We start from the raw sequence: 17,689 nt of genomic DNA on the forward strand, positions 1-17,689 counted from the left end.
TGCTGGCTGCAATCAGTGGGACATTCAGCAACTCACCCCACCCCACCCCCACACAGAATGAGACATAAACATTGGATGCCACCAACAGGTGCAGACCAGGCTGCGGAGTTCCAAGGGCAGAGGAGGCTGGGAACCCAGGGAGGCTGGGAGGAGAGATAGGAAGACAGAAGGAGAACCCCAGGTCAGGATGAATGAGTAAAGGACCCCAACTGAAATCATTCAAGGCCTTGTTGGGGCCAGTGAGTGTGCTGGCCAGCCTAAAAGGAAAACTAGAGAGAGAAAACTAGAAAACTTAACTGAAGAGGGCCTTGAATGCTAAGACCAGAGTTTGGAATTTATCTCATTCATAATAGAGAGACATGGAAAGTTAAGCCGAGGAGAAACACTATCAGAATGTGTAAGAAAGTATCAAAAGACCTTTCTTGGCCAGGCGCAGCGGCTCACACCTGTAATTCCAGCACTTTGGGAGATGTAGGTAGGTGGATCACCTGAGGTCAGGAGTTCGAGACCATCCTGATCAACATGGTGAAACCCTGTCTCTACTAAAAATACAAAATTAGCCGGGTGTGGTGGCAGGCACCTGTAATCACAGCTACTTGGGAGGCTGAGGCAGGAGAATTGCTTGAACCCAGGAGGAGGAGGTTGCAGTGAGCTGAGATCATGCCATCACTCCAGCATGGGTGATAGGAGCAAGACTCCATCTCAAAAAAAAAAAGACCTTTCTTGTTTTAGCACAATTAGTACTTGGCCCATGGCTGAAAACAGCAGTTGCTAAAGAACCTGGGGGGGAAAAAAAAGATGGAGCCAGACCCTGCACTTTGGGTCATCCCTGTAATCCCAGTGCTCTGCAAAGCTGAAGCAAGAGGACAGCTTGAGCCCAGATGTTCAAGACCAGCCTGGGCAACATAGCAAGATCCTGTCTCTACAAAAACAAATGAAACAAAACAAAATTATCCTGGCATGGTGGCACATGCCGATAATCCTAGCAACTGGGGAGGCTGAGGTGAGAGAATTGCTTAAGCTTAGGCATTGGAGGCTGCAGTGAACTATAATCGCACCACTGCACTCTAACCTGGGCAACAGAATGAGACCCTGTTTCAAAAAGAAAAAAAACATGGGGCCAGATGCCACAGGCCCCTATGGTTTATCGATGGGTCCCGTTAGAATGCCACCACCCCAAACTATGTAAGCACTTCTGCTGGGCAGGGGTTAGGGAGTCAGAAGAGATGAGCCTAGGGGAGCACAGTGGCTTTTCCTCCTTTGGGCAGCCAGGGATATACACCCTCTTTCCCCTGGTGTCGACAAGGACTCCAGGAGACGCACACACAGAGATTGAGGAACCTGAAAGAAGAGAGGCAGGAAATCCATTCTCTGCTTAGGCAGTGGGTGTTTATCTCCTTCTGAGCCAGGAAAAAGGAAGTAAGAGTGACAACACGTGGAGAAAGAGGGGACCAGGGAGCACCTGCATTGCCACGACTGGGTACAATATTGTGTCAGCTTCCTGTGGGTCAGGAGGACAACTTGGAAAAAATAACTGGGCTTAAAGATACAAAAGGCTACATATTGTACAATTCCGTTTATATGAAATATTCAGAATAAGCAAATTCATAGAGACAGAAAGCAGATTAGTGATTGCCAGAGGCTGGAGCAAGTGGGAGGATGGGGAGTGACTGCTTCATGGAGGGGTTTCCTTTTGAGACGATGAAAATGGTCTGGAACTAAATAGCGGTGATAGTTGCACAATACAGTGAGTGTACTAAATGCCACTGAATTGTGCACTCAAATAATTAAATTGGCAAATTTAATGTTAAGTGTAATTTACCACAATAATTTTCTTTAAAAAAAAAAAAATAGTAGCTGGTAGCTGGGCACAGTGGTGCACACCTAAAATCCTAGCACCTTGGGATGGGAGGCAGAAAGATTGCTTGAGCCCAGAAGTCCAAAACCAGCCTTAGCAACATTGCAAGACCTTATGTCTAGGGTCTCTGGGCACACAGTAAGATTGTACTTCCTGGTGCCTTTCTGGGTGAGGCCACATGACTAGTTCTAGCCAATGAGATGCAAGTATAAGTCACTCTGGCCCCTGATCTTCTGTGAGCTCTTGTTCCCTCTGGTACAGAGTCTGGCAATGTTAAAGATGGCCACCGTCCCATGAGCCTGAGTCCCTGATACGGTAATACGTGCAGTGGACACGTAGCATGAGAGAGAGAAGTAAGCCTTTGTTGCTCTAAGTACTTCAAATTTGGAGGTTGTTTGTGAGCACAGCATCACCTAGCCCATCCTGGAACGATTAGCATTTGGACTCCTGCCTCCTAAATAGACTTAATGAGCCCTCACTGTTAGCCAAAGACATTAGAAAACAAGAAAGACAAAACTGCTTCGGCAGCTCATTATGAAAAGAGAGATGTGTCTCTTTCCTTTCTCCTCTTCCTCCAGCACAAAAAAAGATGCCTGGTAGAGGGAGCAGGAAGTGAAAGAGTACACCCTGCTGTCTTCCTCAGATCCCTCCCCTTGAGCAGAGAGAATTAAATCAGATACGAGATTAAATTTTCAGCCCAACTAGACTAAGTTGTAATAAATAGGAGTGACTAGAAAGCCGTGAGAGCTCCCAAAGAGAGAGGAAGGGGAGAGTCTACAGAGCTTCACTGAAGGCAGTGATTGAGTCCCCAAGACCTTCATGATCCCAAAAGAAAGCTGATGGGTCACACCCTCACATGGAGGTCATTCAGAACAGTTTAAGAGGGCAGGACTATGAAGTGGTGGGCAGGTTGAGGACAGCCTACAGGGCTAGCAGCAGTAGGGAAAGCGAGAAAGTGGTGGTAGCTCTAGGGGAAGACCTGTGGTCTACAGATGAGAAACGTGGCCACTGCCAACCCACTACCCATCTGGTTGGGTAATACCCCAACCACATCTTCCCCTTGCTCTCTGGTTTCCTTCCAGTGCCTCCTAACTGGCTGAACCAACAGGTAATTAGAGAGCAAGGGAGCCCTTTGATGCATCCATAAAGGTCTGTCTCCCAGGGCTCAGAACATGGTGGAGAACAATGAAGAGTGAATCAACAGGGCAAATGGAGACTATCCAGAACCTACCTCTGCCGAGCTGAGAGTATTCCAGAAATTGGTTCCAGGTGTTTTAGGAAGATTATTTTTGTTTATGGGTGATGTACCTGAGAAGGATGGAATGGAAATAAGAGGACCATTTATAATAGTTCTTGTCAGATAATGAGTGAAAATGTTGAAAGCTAGGAGGGTGAAAACAGCATCTCGAAGACTAAGGAACAGGAGAGGATAAAGAGGAAGTAATCTGAGCAGAAGTGGCTAAGGAGGAAAAGGGCTGGGAAGTTTTCTTGGCCACCCATTCCAAATGTCCTGACAACCCTCCAGGGAGCTATTTTGGATGCATGTTTAGGAAGAATGCTGCCTCAGTTAGCATCCCGGCAGGAAACAGATGGACACTCAAAAAGGTTGAACTGTAAAGAATTTAATGAAGGGACTATATAGGGTGTAGACTGCATTAAGAAAACCAGCAAGAGATTATGATACACAATCACAGGAAGCTGTTTCCATCTCTGTGCCTGAAAAGTCAAGACAGCGGGTGGTGATTCTGGAACCACAGAAGAACCCGTCCCCACCAGGATCAGGGCTATAGAAGAACACAGCCTCTCAGCCTCTGCCAAACCCTTCATGAGGCTGCAATGGAGGATCAGAGGCAGCAAACACCTCATCCCACTGCCCTCTCACCTTCCAATCTCCTGCTTTGTCTTCCGTTGGGGAAGCCAATCAGTAACCCAAGGGCAAGGGAGCCCAATGGGACCAGAGAAGGGCTGAAAATGGATCTGTGGAAAGAAGAGGACAAAAAGAAAAACCAACCAACTTGGAGGAAGTGAAAGCAGGTAGATAGTGAGGAAATGGATGCTAAGGCAGCAAGCTTTTTTCTGTGTAAAGAAGAGATACAAGGTAAAAACAGTAGTGTCAAGCAAAGGTGTTTTCTTTTTCTTTTTTTTTTTTTTTCCAAGAGCAAGAGTCTCGCTCTGTCACCAGGCTGGAGTGCAGCGGCACGATCTTGAGTCACTGCAACCTCTGCCTCCTGGGTTTAAGCAATTCTCCTGCCTCAGCCTCCTGAGTAGCTGGGACTACAGGCATATACCGCCACATCCGGCTAATTTTTGTATTTTTAGTAGAGATGGGGTTTCACCATGTTGGCCAGGATGGTCTCGATCTCTTGACCTCGTGATCCGCCCACCTCAGCCTCCCAAAGTGCTGGGATTACAGGTGTGAGCCACCATGCAAAGGTGTTTTCTAAGCAAAAGAGATCTGAGCATGCCTTAAACTGAGACAGTTCACCCAAGCCACATCACTGAGGTCATGGTGACTGGTTAATCCTGGGTAAAATTATGTTGAAAAGTTTCCATCAGAGCTATGCGTTTCAGATGACTCAAAGGAGTCTAAGGATGAAGTCAAGGGGCAACTCGATCACAACACAACCCTGCAAGTGCCTGTTGACTCTAACTATCCGTCTTTCACTAAAGAGCAGGCTAATCTTTTAAGAATAGGAAGACTTTCCGTCATAGTAACATAAAGGCTACTGTATTGCATCCCGGGCTCCCTGGAGACTGGCTGGATCTAGTTCAAATAATTTCTTTCCAGAGTTACTGTTGCCAAGAAGATTTAGAATAGCAAACAGTGGTGTTCAGTCGAGGTGAAGCTGCCTGTGCTTTTCAGCCCTTCTTCCCAGGCACTTTGGAGAAATCAGCATCTGACTTTCCAACAACAGCCAATTATAGTCAACAAATGCATTGTATTTATTTTAAAGGGTTAGCTGTCTTCTGCAAAATCACTCATGAGGACAGTCAAAAAGGAAGAATTCTTCTTCCTTGTGGTTGGAACGGTATGCAGGTGAGCATCTGAAAAGACCAGCCAAATCTGGATCGCTAGTGGGTGGTTAACTAAGAAAGACAGCACAGATTGCTGCTTTCAGCATGACGTGAAAAGGCTCAGAAAAGGCAAAGTGATCATTGGTCTTAGAGGGGTAGTTGGACTTTGCCAGGAAAATGAGGAGTAAGCCTTCCAGAGTTCAATCTGCCCAATGATTTACCACCAAAGTCAGGGCCCAGAGTACAGAGCTGTGCAGGTTGTGCACTGCATAGAGCCCCCCTCTCCCAACTGCCCCACTTTCCTGCAAACAGGGTAGCAACAATTGGAACCCAGCATGCACTCCATTCACAACGCTGTGTGCCCTAGCATGCAGGTGGGTCTGCCTAGAGGAAGGGGTAACTTTTTATTTGCACAATGATGCTATCCACTCGGCAAACCATGTTCCCCGGGGACTGCACTGCCTAGAGGTGGAATGAGAGGTCTATTTCTGATTGTAACAAAGATGCTATCTGTGCTAACAGCAACACTGGCCAGTCTTCCTAGTTGCTAATAATGCATTTACTTTTTTTTTTTTTTTTTTTTTTTTTTGAGACCGAGTCTTTCTCTGTCACCCAAGCAGGAGCGTGCAGTGGTGCAGTCTTACCTCACTGCAACCTCCCAGGTTCAAGCCATCCTACCACCTCAGCCCCCCAAGTAGCTGGGACTAAAAGTGCATGCCACCATGCCTGACTAATTTTTGGTTTTTTGTTGTTTTGCAACAGAGTCTCGTCTCACTCTGTCATCCAGGCTGAGTGCAGTGGTGCAAACTCAGCTCACTGCAAACTCCATCTCCTGTGCTCAAGCAATTCTCGTGCCTCATTGCCCAGGCTGGTCTCGAACTCCTAAGCTCAAGTGATTTGCCCACCTCAGCCTCCCAAGTACTGGGATTACAGGCATGAGCTACTGTACCCAGGTGCATTTACTCTTCATGTCTTGCCTAAGAGAACCTTGCACATAGCCAAAGCATGAATGGGAGAAACTCAGAAAAGATGATAATAGTAATAAGAACAACAATCCCTCTTTTTTGTTTAGCCCTTATCATTTTAAATAACACTTTCCTATCCAGAATCTCATTCAAGCCTCAGAGTAATACCAGGTTCAAACTGGGTAAAGATACCCTTTCCCATTTAAAAATTGTGGGGCTGAGACTCAGATAGCCGGGACTGAAATCTCAGTCTTCTGATTGCAAATTCTCTGCTCTTTGCACAAGACAAACAAACAAAAACACTACACATTTAGAAAAGCTTCTAGGTATACCAACTTGGACTGCCAGCACCTATTTGCCTGTCTCCTCAGTAATAAAACAGTGATTTTCCTCTGGGGACCTTCTGCCAATCTCAGTTTATGTTCTTCAGCCCAGGGAGACAGGGAACTAAGGCCTGGCAATTCAAAGCATTGCCATAAGGGCTGGTTCAGGAATGGGCATGCAATTCAACCAGAGCCCATGAGGGGTGAGGAGACACTTGTAGCACTTGAGACAGGAGGCAGGCCCGACTCTCTTCCACTGGTCTTAGGCATGGAAGAAGGTGTGTCTGGAGTCATTGGCTGCCCTCTTGCCCCCATGTGGAATGTGAGAAAGGCAATGTGGATGATAGAGAAGCCAAGAGACAGGGTACACATGAAATCATTTGAACCTCTGGTTTTAGGCACATAGCCCAGTACTTTTTATTTACCTGAGCCAATATTTTATTATTTAAGCAGCTCAAGTTGCAATACAAAGTACATCATTTGCAACTAAAAGTGTCACCAGGCACCAAAATTGCATTGTCTGCCACTTGGCTGATTCAGGTAGTTTCTTCTTCTTCTGTCTTGTTACCTTTATGCAGATACAGGCAATGCCACTTACAGCACTGGGGACAAGCATAAGGTTTAATTGCCAAAGACTAATGCACAGAAATTCCCTCAGTGCCATGATATGGCTAATCACCACCTCTCCTCAGCAGCCTGGAAAAGTTAAGAAACCCCCCTTTGCCCAGATGCCCAATGGAGTAGCCTAGCCTGCTAGACATTGTGAGGCAATTGTGTAGTGTAATTACACCTCACTTAGTAGACGTTGATAGATAGAGCGGTGCTCTAATTGTGCTTGGACACCTGCATCAGATAGACCCCTGACAGTGAAAAGATGGCTCCCAATGGCAATGGAGGTTTATGCAAGAGACAGAACAAGAATTTTCTCGCTTATGCATGGGACATAAGTCCTCCCCTTCAGTCTGACTGATCCATCTTGGGTCATGTACTTACCATTAGATCAACAGCACTTGCCAGGAGAATGACATTCATTCATCGGCTTAGACTAACCAAGATGTATGCTGGAGCTGCAAATGGTGTCAGCTTCTTCTGAGTCACCATAAGAGGAATAGAGCCCCAAACTGAGATTCTGCTGAGAAGAAAGAAATAGGGACTAGAGGGCCGGGTGCTGTGGCTCATGCCTTTAATCCCAGCACTTTGGAAGGCCGAGGCGGGTGGATCACCTGAGGTCAGGAGTTCGAGGCTAGTGTGAGCAACATGGGAAAAGCCCCATCTCTACTAAAAATACAAAAGTTAGCAGGGCATGGTGGCATGTATCTGTAATCCCAGCTACGCGGGAGGCAGAGGTTGCAGTGAGCCGAGATTGTGCCATTGCACTCCAGCCTGAGTGACAGAGCAAAACCCACCTCAAAAAAAAAAAAGCAAGAAAGAAAGAAATAGGGACTAGATGTTGGGTAGGATTAAGAATGTCATTACAACCACTACTTGACCATGTGACCCTGGGCATATCCTCTAACTCTGTGGGCCTTAGTTCCTTGCCTGCAAATTGAAGAGAACAGAATCAAGGATATCAACACTCCCTATCTACTCTAATATGCTACAACTCTACTAACTCCTCACACAAAACAGGAAAACCAAGTAGACAGTATGGGAGGCAGGAAAATTTGAGAATGGTAGTACTCGCTGATGTTTGCTCATTTCAAACTTGCTTCACTTTGGGGAAGATATCTTGATATGACAGAGGTAGGTTTAAAGCTTTTTTGCAGAGATAGGGTCTCACTATGTTGCCCAGACTGGTCTCAAATTCCTGGCCTCAAGTGATCCTCCCACCTCAGCCTCCCAAAGAACTGGAATTACAGGTGCTACCAGGCCAAGCCAAAGTAAAGAGTTTTACTCTCCCCAGTTACAATAAAAAAACAATCAAAAGAATTTTCCAGATGTCTTTATTACAAAGTCACATTTCTTATTATTCCATATTCTCTGGCATATAGAAAATCAATTTTAGGCAATGATGATCTGTTTAAGCAAAGTCTGGATTTAGCTTTTTTCTTTTCCTGGACCTGATCAGATCATACAACTACAGCACATTATAAATACCTGGGAAGATTTTTAAATCCCGATGCCAGGTTACAGCCTGGACCACATAATTCAAAATCTTGAGGGGTGAGTACCTGGCATCAATAGTTTTTCAAGCCCCCAGGTTATTCTAGTGTGCCCCAAGGCTGAGAACACTGCCTTTGAGTCTGCCATAAAATCAGTGCCTGCTGAACCGCAGTGGAGAAAGGAAGGTGAGTGCCACACTTCCCTACTCCCAACTATAGGAAAAATAAAATTGTTGCTGGATCTTTAAAGTCTAATGATTCCTGAGATATCTGGGGGAGGGAAGGGGTTGTTCTGTCTCAGGATTCTGAGCTTTATTAATAGGAACCAGCCAGAATGGATGTGTTGCTCCAAAGCGGTCGTAATTGAATCATATTTTCTGGTAAGATGGCCCTTCCCGACTCACCCCCATGAAGAACTGTGGCTGGTCTTTCTTCTGGAAGTGCCTCTAACCAGAGCTCTTTATAGGGCTCCTTAGCAGAAGGTCACTGAAGTTATTTTATTATGATTTTATTACAGAAAGATTTAAGTAAAAGGGGCCAGAGAGGGCACCTGAAATATTCCAAATATTCACCAGGCAGAAGCACTTAAGAGGGACACCTTCAACTGGAGAAGCTCCAATTTGGGGCTAATCCAAGGGTGTGTCCACATGTAGCCTGAGCCAGAGACTAAATGCAGGCACAAGAAGTCATCCCCGGCAGCCTAGGAACATTTAAGGTGAGGCATAAATGTGATTTAGTTCAAGGCATAATCTGTTCTGTTAACAGCATTTTAAAATGTTCCCCAACCTCTGACTTCTGAGACTGACAACATTCCAAGAATCTGAGACTAAATGCTGGAGGAAAAGAAAATATTCCTACCACTAGCTTAGGAATATTTGGTCATTCCTTGGACCAGGGGTGAAGATGAGTACTATACTGGAAACCAAAAATGTGTACTTCCTCTGCTTGATCATATCTCTAAGTAATTTGAGGGCTGCGGAGCATAATTAATTACCAAAAGTATTTATTAAGCAGCTACTGCTTAGGGCTGTGCAATGACTAAAAAGGTTTGGTCTCTAATTTATAGCTGGTGCTTATTAAATACATGCCAATTGATTTATAAGAATTTATCAGAGAGTAGATAAAACACACACTCAGAAGCCACTACCCACGCACAGGCATTATTCAAATGAAGACTACAGTAAGTTTTCCTTTCTGTTGTAACCTAATCACAGCCACTTATAGTTTATAAGCCCACTACAAGTTTATCAGCACATTATTATAAATCTTGCTCAATATGAGGATCCTATCGTCTTTTGTTTTTGTCAGAGTCTCACTCTGGCTCTGTCACTCAGGCTGGAGTGCAGTGGCCTGCACTCAGCTCACTGCAACCTCGTCCTCCTGGGTTCAAGTGATTCTCGTGCCTCAGCCTCCAGAGTAGCTGAGATTACAGGTGTGCACCACTACACCAGGCTAATTTTTGTGTTTTTAGTAGAGATGGGGTTTTGTCATATTGCCCAGACTGGTCTGGAGTTCCTGGGCTCAAGCAATTCATCCACCTCAGCCTCCCAAAATACTGGGATTACAGGTATGAGTCACCGTGCCCTGTCCTTATCTCTTTTCAGAGATGCAAAACAGGCTATCTCTATAAAAGGCTGACATGAGCCGGCACAGGAGTGCCAGACATACCCTGAATGCTAGGAGGATAGCAGCACCAGGCCCCAGGCCCTGTGGGAAGGATTCAATGTGGGGAAAAAAAATAGCACTCGTCTGTGACCAGAGCCATGCTAAAGTCATTGAGTTACTTCCAACTTTTCTTCAAAACTATTTTTTGACACATAATTGTACATGTGATATTTTGAAAAATACATACAACATGTAATGATCAAGTCAAGGTATTTAGGATATCCATCACCTCAAGCATTTATCATTCTTTATGTTAGGAACATTGATCTTCTAGCTATTTTGTAATATGCAATTATTGTTAACTATCGTCACGCTACTGTGCTGTCAAACACCGGAACTTACTCCTTTTATCTGACTGTATGTTTGTACCCATTAACCAACCTCTCTTCATCGTCCCTCCATCCCCAGGCTCACTTTATTTTTTATTTTATTTTTTTGAGATAGTTTTTCTCTTCTCACCCAGGCTGGAGTACAATGGTGTGATCTTGGCTCACCGCAACCTCCACCCCCCAGGTTCAAGTGATTCTCCTGCCTCAGCCTCCCAAGTAGCTGGGATTACAGGCACCTGCCACCTCACCAGGTTAATTTTGTATCTTTAGTAGAGATGGGGTTTCACCATGCTGGCCAGGGTGGTTTCAAACTCCTGACCTTAGGTGATCTGCCCACATCGGCCTCCCAAAGTGCTGGGATTACAGGTATGAGCCACCATGCCTGGCCAGATTCATTTTAATCTTGCCTTTTAACCCAACCTGATTTGGGATGGGGTTAGGGGAAGAGGTTCAAGCCAGATGCAGATAATCATAGAGCATGGAGCATGAAGCACACACTGTAATAATTAGAACTCTTTTAGCTGTGACTTACAGAAGCTCAACAGAAATCAACGTAACCCATAAGAGAATGTATTGGCTTCAAGGTATAGTATTGGCTGGATCGAAGTGCTCAAAAGCTATTATCCAGAATCAACCGCTTTCCATTCCCTTACTCTGAGGATCTCCTCCACGTTGCCTTCATCTTCAGACAGGCCCTCTCCCAGTGGTGGCAATAATAATTGTCAGAGACTGGGTGCAGTGGCTCATGCCTGTAATCCCAGCACTTTGGGAAGCCGAGACAGGTGAATCACTTGAGGTCAGGAGTTTGAGATCAGCCTGGCCAACATGAGGAAACCCCCGTCTCTACTAAAAATTTAAAAATCAGCCGTGTGTGGTGGTATGCACTTGTAACCTCAGCTACTTGGGAGACTGAGGCATGAGAATCATTTAAGCCTGGGAGGCAGAGGTTATAGTGATCTGAGATCTGCACCACTGCACTCCAGCCTGGGCAACAGAGTGAGACCCTGTCTCAAAAAAATAAAATAAGAATAATAATTGCCAGAGCTCCAGGATCACATTCTACCAGCTTCACGGCCCAGACAGTTCTAGCAAGAGCCAGGGCTAGTTCTCACTGGCCTAGCCACAGTCACAGACTCATCTCTGAACCAACATCTGTGACCAGGGGAATGCAGTTCTCTCATGGCCTCATGCCCACTTCTCATTCAAGGAGGAGAGGTCAGCCCTGCTCATACCACAAGGACTAAGACTTAGAAGAGAGTGACCAAAAGAAAATCAGGGTGTTTTCCCAGGAGAATGGAAATAACAAAAACAGTTCTCCACTGCCTTGACAGTGCTGGCCCATTTTGTGGATCCTAGAGTTATGGCACCTATTCTTACCCTCACTCTCCTTAAATTTCCTGTGCCCGAAACTTAATAGGCAATTGAATAAATAGTTTTAAAATGAATCAATGAATGAATCTGGTTGAGAACTTAAAACACGAACTATTTAAATATTGTACAGTATTTGGTGACATGATCAATGGAAACTATAAAAAGCAAAGATGCAAAAATAAAGGAAGAGATGAGGGGATGCCATAGGGAAGAGGCAAGGCCTGAACTGGGTCTTGAAGGATGGGGAGAAATGGGGAGGGGAATGCATTCCATGAAAGGTCACGTGGGCTCAGCACTGAAATCAGACAAGTACCATGCATCCAGGGACAGAGAGAAAACTTGCCAGGCTGGGCTTCATGTGGACAAATAGTGGGAGAGGAGTGGGGAAGGTAGGAGGGCCCACCATGAGTCTGGGGTGGCCATATGAGGACCCAGAACTGTATCCTGTAGATGCTGGGAGGGGGCAGAAAGGGAGAGCTGGCACAGAAGGAAGAGAGAAGAGTTCACTTTGGGACAAGATGAGGCTGCAGTGTCAGCAGGAAGCATGAAGTAGGAGAGTGATGACGACAGTGCTGCTTTGCACAGATAAGCCTGGCGGAGACACGGAGGGGGCTGGACTCTTAGGGGTGAGGATAAAGGAAGGGTGTCAGTGGGGAAGCTGCTGCCAGGTGGAGATAATGAGGGTCTGAACTCCATCCCTTCAGACTGCCTCGTCCAGCCCAGCTTCAGAAGCCCTTTCAGCAGCCCCTGCCCCATTACTCTTTCTCTCTCCTGCCTCTCCTGGCTCCTGACATGATAGCATGTCAGATATTTGATAATCCAAGGAACTTCAAACTTGAGGAAGTTACACATAGAGAGGGTCTAAAGCGTACAGTGCAAAGACTACGCCTTGCTAAATGACACAGAAGTCTCTTAGCAAGGCGTGGCACAGAAGCACAGGTGAACCAAGGAAGATACAGCTCACTGTCCAACGCTTCAGAATGTTTTCCGAATAGCATTAAGCACTGGACTCTGCAAACCAACTGACTGAGTTCAAATGTCAGTGTCACCATTTACTGGCTGTGTGATCGTCGACAAGTTCTCTCTCTTAGCCTTGCTATTTCTCATCTGCAAAAAGAAAGTATAACTGAACTTCCCTCAGAGGCTTAGTATTAAAACTAATTGTGTTAATAACCTATATTATGGGCCTGACTGTATAAAAGTCTATTATTATTATTATTATTTGCATCTGGGAACATCACAAGTAAACCTGTTGGTAGGACTCACCTAAACTTCCTCCCAAAGCTAAAAATCCCAACGCATAATGGAGGCCTTTGGAGATGGGGTTAAGTCCTCTCCACTGATCCTCAGGCTGAGCTGAGTCTGTCCTGAAAGATACCAACCACTAGAGGGAGAGTGGACTTCCAGAAACCAGTCCCTCAACCCAGTGTCTTTCAAACTGCGGGTTTGAAACACATTAGTGATTGTGATACCAACATAGTGGGACCCAACTAGCATTTTTTAAATAAAATAGAACATATCTGCATTAATTTCAGAAGATACAGGTAGATATTGTTTCATGAAGCCCTTTGCTTTAGTTAAATAATTATATAGACATCTATGTTGTTGGTCCCAATATAAAGTATATTTCTCACTGTAGGTCATGGTCAACTATCAGGAGATCTTGAGAAACACTCCCATAAAGGATGTGCAGGAGAAAGCTACCTGCGTTGTTCATTTTCAAACACCAAAGGCCACACTGAGGTGAGTCATTGTTCTACGTTAAAGAAAAATCAGACACAGAAGTAGAGGACTGGATTTAACTAATGACACCCCGCATTGTTAGGAATTGTTGTTTTCAGATTCTCTTCCTCCAGTGTTCATTAGGCACCTCTCAAAGTCTAACCTGGCTCTTTTTCAGGCCCGTAAAGGCCCTGCATGGCTCTCATCCTAGGTGATAGCATTTACTCCCAAGGCATTTCTCTATGTGGCTGAATCCTGAACTACCTTTTTGGCTTTTAACTCCAGATATGTATTTCCAAATGATGGCTAGAATTCTCTCCATGGATGTCCCAAAGACCCCTCAAATTCAACCTGTCTGAATCCCAACTCATTATTTTCCCTTTATAAAGAGAGAAGTAAAAGGCCCTGGTCCTGTGTTCCTTCTCTTGGCTCCTCTCTCCTACCAGTCACTGTATTAGGCTGCTATAAAGAAATACCTAAGACTGGGTAATTTGTAAAGAACAAAGGTTTAATTGGCTTACAGTTCTGCAGTCTGTACAGGAAGCATGATGCTGGCATCTGGTCAGCTTCTGGGAAAGCCTCAGGAAACTTAACAATCCTGGTGGAAGGCAAAGGGAAAGCAGGCACATCATACGGCCAGAGCGGGTGCCAGAGAGAGGGGAGAGGTGCCACACACTTTTAAATGACCAGATCTCATGAGGACTCACTCACTATTGTGAAGACCATACCAAGAGGATGGTACTAAACCATTCCTGAGAAATCCGCCCCCATGATCAAATCACCTCCCACCAGGACCCACCTCCAACATTGGGGACTACATTTCCACATGAGATTTAGGCAGATATGGTTTGTATATCCAAACCATATCCAGTCACGCAGGTGAGAAAATTCAGTTATGGTCAAGTCTTCTTTCTCCCTCTGTCATTGCTAAGTTGAGTCATTTATCTGTCCCCAGTGCCTCATCTGTCCAGTCTACTTTTCCCTCCCACTCATGCTATTTCAGATGATTTGTGTATCTTCTTAGTGGTCTCCCTGTTTCCAGCCTCTCACCTTTCCTCTGGATCCTTCCCGTGGCCATCAACTACCTCACCAAAACACAGATTGAATGGTGCCATTCTCTCTTACTCTTCTGGTCTTAATAACATGCAATAACTCCCAAGAATAACCAAAATAAATACAATATGTAAGCATGGGATTTAAGTCCCAAGCCGGGAATGACAAATGATTCCATCCCAAGTGCCAGTCCCAACTGATTCATGGAGAACTATGTTGAGAAGAATCCTGAGGTTTCATTCAAATTCAGGAAGAAAGATTAGCAAGGGGCACAACAGGGGGAAGTGGGTATCCCTGATCTAGGCTCAATCTATTTTTTTGCTTCTTCCCACATAACTCTACCAACCATTCAGCCACAAGAACTACATATCATTACCCAAATATACCATGCAATTCTATTAACCACAAAGACTTTAATTCCTTTCTTTACTGATAGCTTACTCTTGCCTCAACTTCCTATCAGAATCCTCATCCTTTTCCTCTACCATCAGAGTTGATTATGTGTGCCTCTACTGAGCATGTATCAACCTCCTTCGTATTATAAATATTATATTTTTTATTTTTTGCAGAGATAGGGGTCTCACTATGTTACCCCAGGCTGGTCTGGAACTCCTGGGCTCAAGTGATCCTCCCATCTCAGCCTCCTAAAGTGCTGGAATTAACAGGTGTGAGCCACCGTGCCCAGACGTCATTTGCATTTTAAATATATGTATGTTATGAATCATGTGTGTGAGTATTTCTGCCTCTCCCACTAGACAATAAACTCTTTGAAGGCAGTCAACATTATCTTACTCATCTCTCAATCCCTAGATTCCAGCCACTAACTTAAACACAGTAAGCATTCAGGGGGGCTTTTATAGAATGAGTGAACTATTTAACCAATATTCTGATGCCATGTTGACACGTGACTTTTCAACAACAACAAAAGTCACAGGGAATCTCTGGGTAAAGACACAGAAGTGAAGACTCCCTTCTAGAGATCTCCTTATTACCAGCAGTCAGCAAAAACCCTAAGACAGCAGCCCCAAACTATGAAGTAGGTGGTAGAACTGAGAATTTAGGAGAAGAATCTCTGATTGGTACAACGGCATAACACTGGACACTTACAGATAACTCTGCAAGTACACAAGACAAGCCTTACGCTCCTTTCACCAATGGAGCTCGGAAGATTAGACTTTCCCTATATCACATGAGCACCCCTAAGTAGAAGCAGGCTCACACCCACACTTCACACTTCAGATCCACAGCTCACACTTCAGATCCACACTTCACACTTCAGATCCACACTTCACACTTCAGATCCACAGCTCACACTTCAGATCCACACTTCACACTTCAGATCCACAGCTCACACTTCAGATCCACAGCTCACACTTCAGATCCACACTTCACACTTCAGATCCACAGCTCACACTTCAGATCCACAGCTCACACTTCAAAGTTGTGCTCTTCCTGCTTCACCAGTGAGTGAGTGGTGAACTTTACTCCAAAGAAAGGAATCCACAATCATTAAAAAATAATAATAGTAAGTTGGAAAATCACTGCACTGCACCATTCTGTCTATGCTGTAAAGGTCTCCTGCTCAGATACTCCAAGCAACCCCCTAAACAACTGGAGACTCAACTCTATGACTAGGTGAAGATGGCTTTGGTTTTTTTGGTTGTTTTTTCCTGTGACCTCATCTCACTTGAAAGTTGTGATTTTTGTTTGTTTGTCATTGTTTGAGATGGGGTCTTGCTATATGAAGATGGTTTTTGAAAAGATATTTCCAACCACCTTACTTTACCAAGCATTGACAGCTTCCCTTATGGGTCGTTTATATGGAGGCCAGTGACCCAGAATCCTTACAATCAATTCCCTCCAGTTATAGCAGCAAATTGGGGACACTATTTGGAATATTGTAATACCTTGAACAACTGAGAGAGAAGTCACCAGCACAAGGGGCCTTATCTTTCCTTTATAGGAAAATAACTTTTATTACTGTTATTCCCTGAACGCCTATGAGGAAAAAAAGAAATTGAAGAGAGACAGTGACAGACTCGTTAATTTCCAAAGTTGATGCCAAGTCCTGTCTTAGAAAAAGGCCATCACAGGCGCTTTGTTCTTCCAGGAAGTGGAATGCTTGGGATGGTCAATTTTGAGTAGCGAAAAAGCAAATGGTCTAGGCCAAAATCCGAGCGAGCGCCACGATTTCAACAATTTGGGGGTTATCTTCCCTGTCTTTTACCCTCTTTGTCTGTGTGGTTCCTCAAACAAAGTGGGTTGGAAAAGTTCAAACTCAGTTCACAGAAGAGAACATTCTGTACTGGCACAACAGGCTGGGCTGCTCTCTGTAAAACAAGATCAACAGCATGATCTCAGCCGCCGCGGCTGCAGCAGCAGGCACCGCGCCGCCGACCCACAGCCGGGCGTTTGAATGCAGGGCTGTCAAAGGCGATCTCTGGACAGTACACTGCGAAGGTGGAGACACACACACACACACACACACACACGCGCACACGGCACGTCAGAAATTACTTTCTGCCCCTTGTAGTTCAATTGTTACTTCCTCTCCCCAGAGGGTCAAGAAAGTTGTTTGGATTTTTCTCTTTGGAGAGTAATTACAGCTGCGACATTTCCAAGGAAACAACCCCCCGCGTGTGCACTTCAGCTCTGGCATTGATTGGGGCTTTTCAATCTGTTTGGATGTTACTGTAATCAGATGACAGCAGTAATACTAAGTACATTGCTGCCTGGGCTTAGGGAGGGAGGCAGTGAGGGAGGAAAGAGGGGATAGACGATCAAGTTCATTATCACCCCAATCCCCACTCCAAGCTTTTCTATTTTCTTCTGGATCCAAAGCTTTTTCCTCCTTTGTCTGGAATTTAACGTGCAATTCAACACATACTTATTGAATGCTTATTTTGTGCCAGGGCCTGTCCCTAGAATAATACTGGTAGCGAGGTTGTTCTAGTGAAGTGACATCTGGCCCTCACGCCCATCAGAAGAGGAAGCAAAGGAAGAGGGAAAGCTGTGTATGGAGACAGGTGGTGGGGCAGGAGGGGAGGGCTGCTAGAATGAAGGATGGACAGGTCTGAACACAACACGGGTGGGTGTTTTAAAGTATGACAAAGCAGACATCTGGAACAGGGCTGCTTTTCCATTGCCCGTTCTACGTTGACTTCAAGCCTATTTGCAAGAGGGAAAAAATGGCAAGAATGCACAGCTCCCCACCCCAGGAGGGGTGGAACTGCCCATCAGCCTCCTTTAAAGGCTCCTGTTTCCCGGCTGCTGTGGCAGGAGCAGA

The 17,689-nt window shown here is 45.1% G+C and overlaps 1 long non-coding RNA gene across 4 annotated transcripts in view; it reads right to left on the minus strand.

Moving 5' to 3' along the window:
- The window catches only part of LOC105498656 (uncharacterized), a 178,791-nt gene that overhangs the window by 142,217 nt on the left and 18,885 nt on the right, over window positions 1–17,689 (minus strand). The window lies entirely within an intron of this gene.

Source organism: Macaca nemestrina, chromosome 14, assembly GCF_043159975.1.
Source record: "Macaca nemestrina isolate mMacNem1 chromosome 14, mMacNem.hap1, whole genome shotgun sequence".
Taxonomy (NCBI): domain Eukaryota; kingdom Metazoa; phylum Chordata; class Mammalia; order Primates; family Cercopithecidae; genus Macaca; species Macaca nemestrina.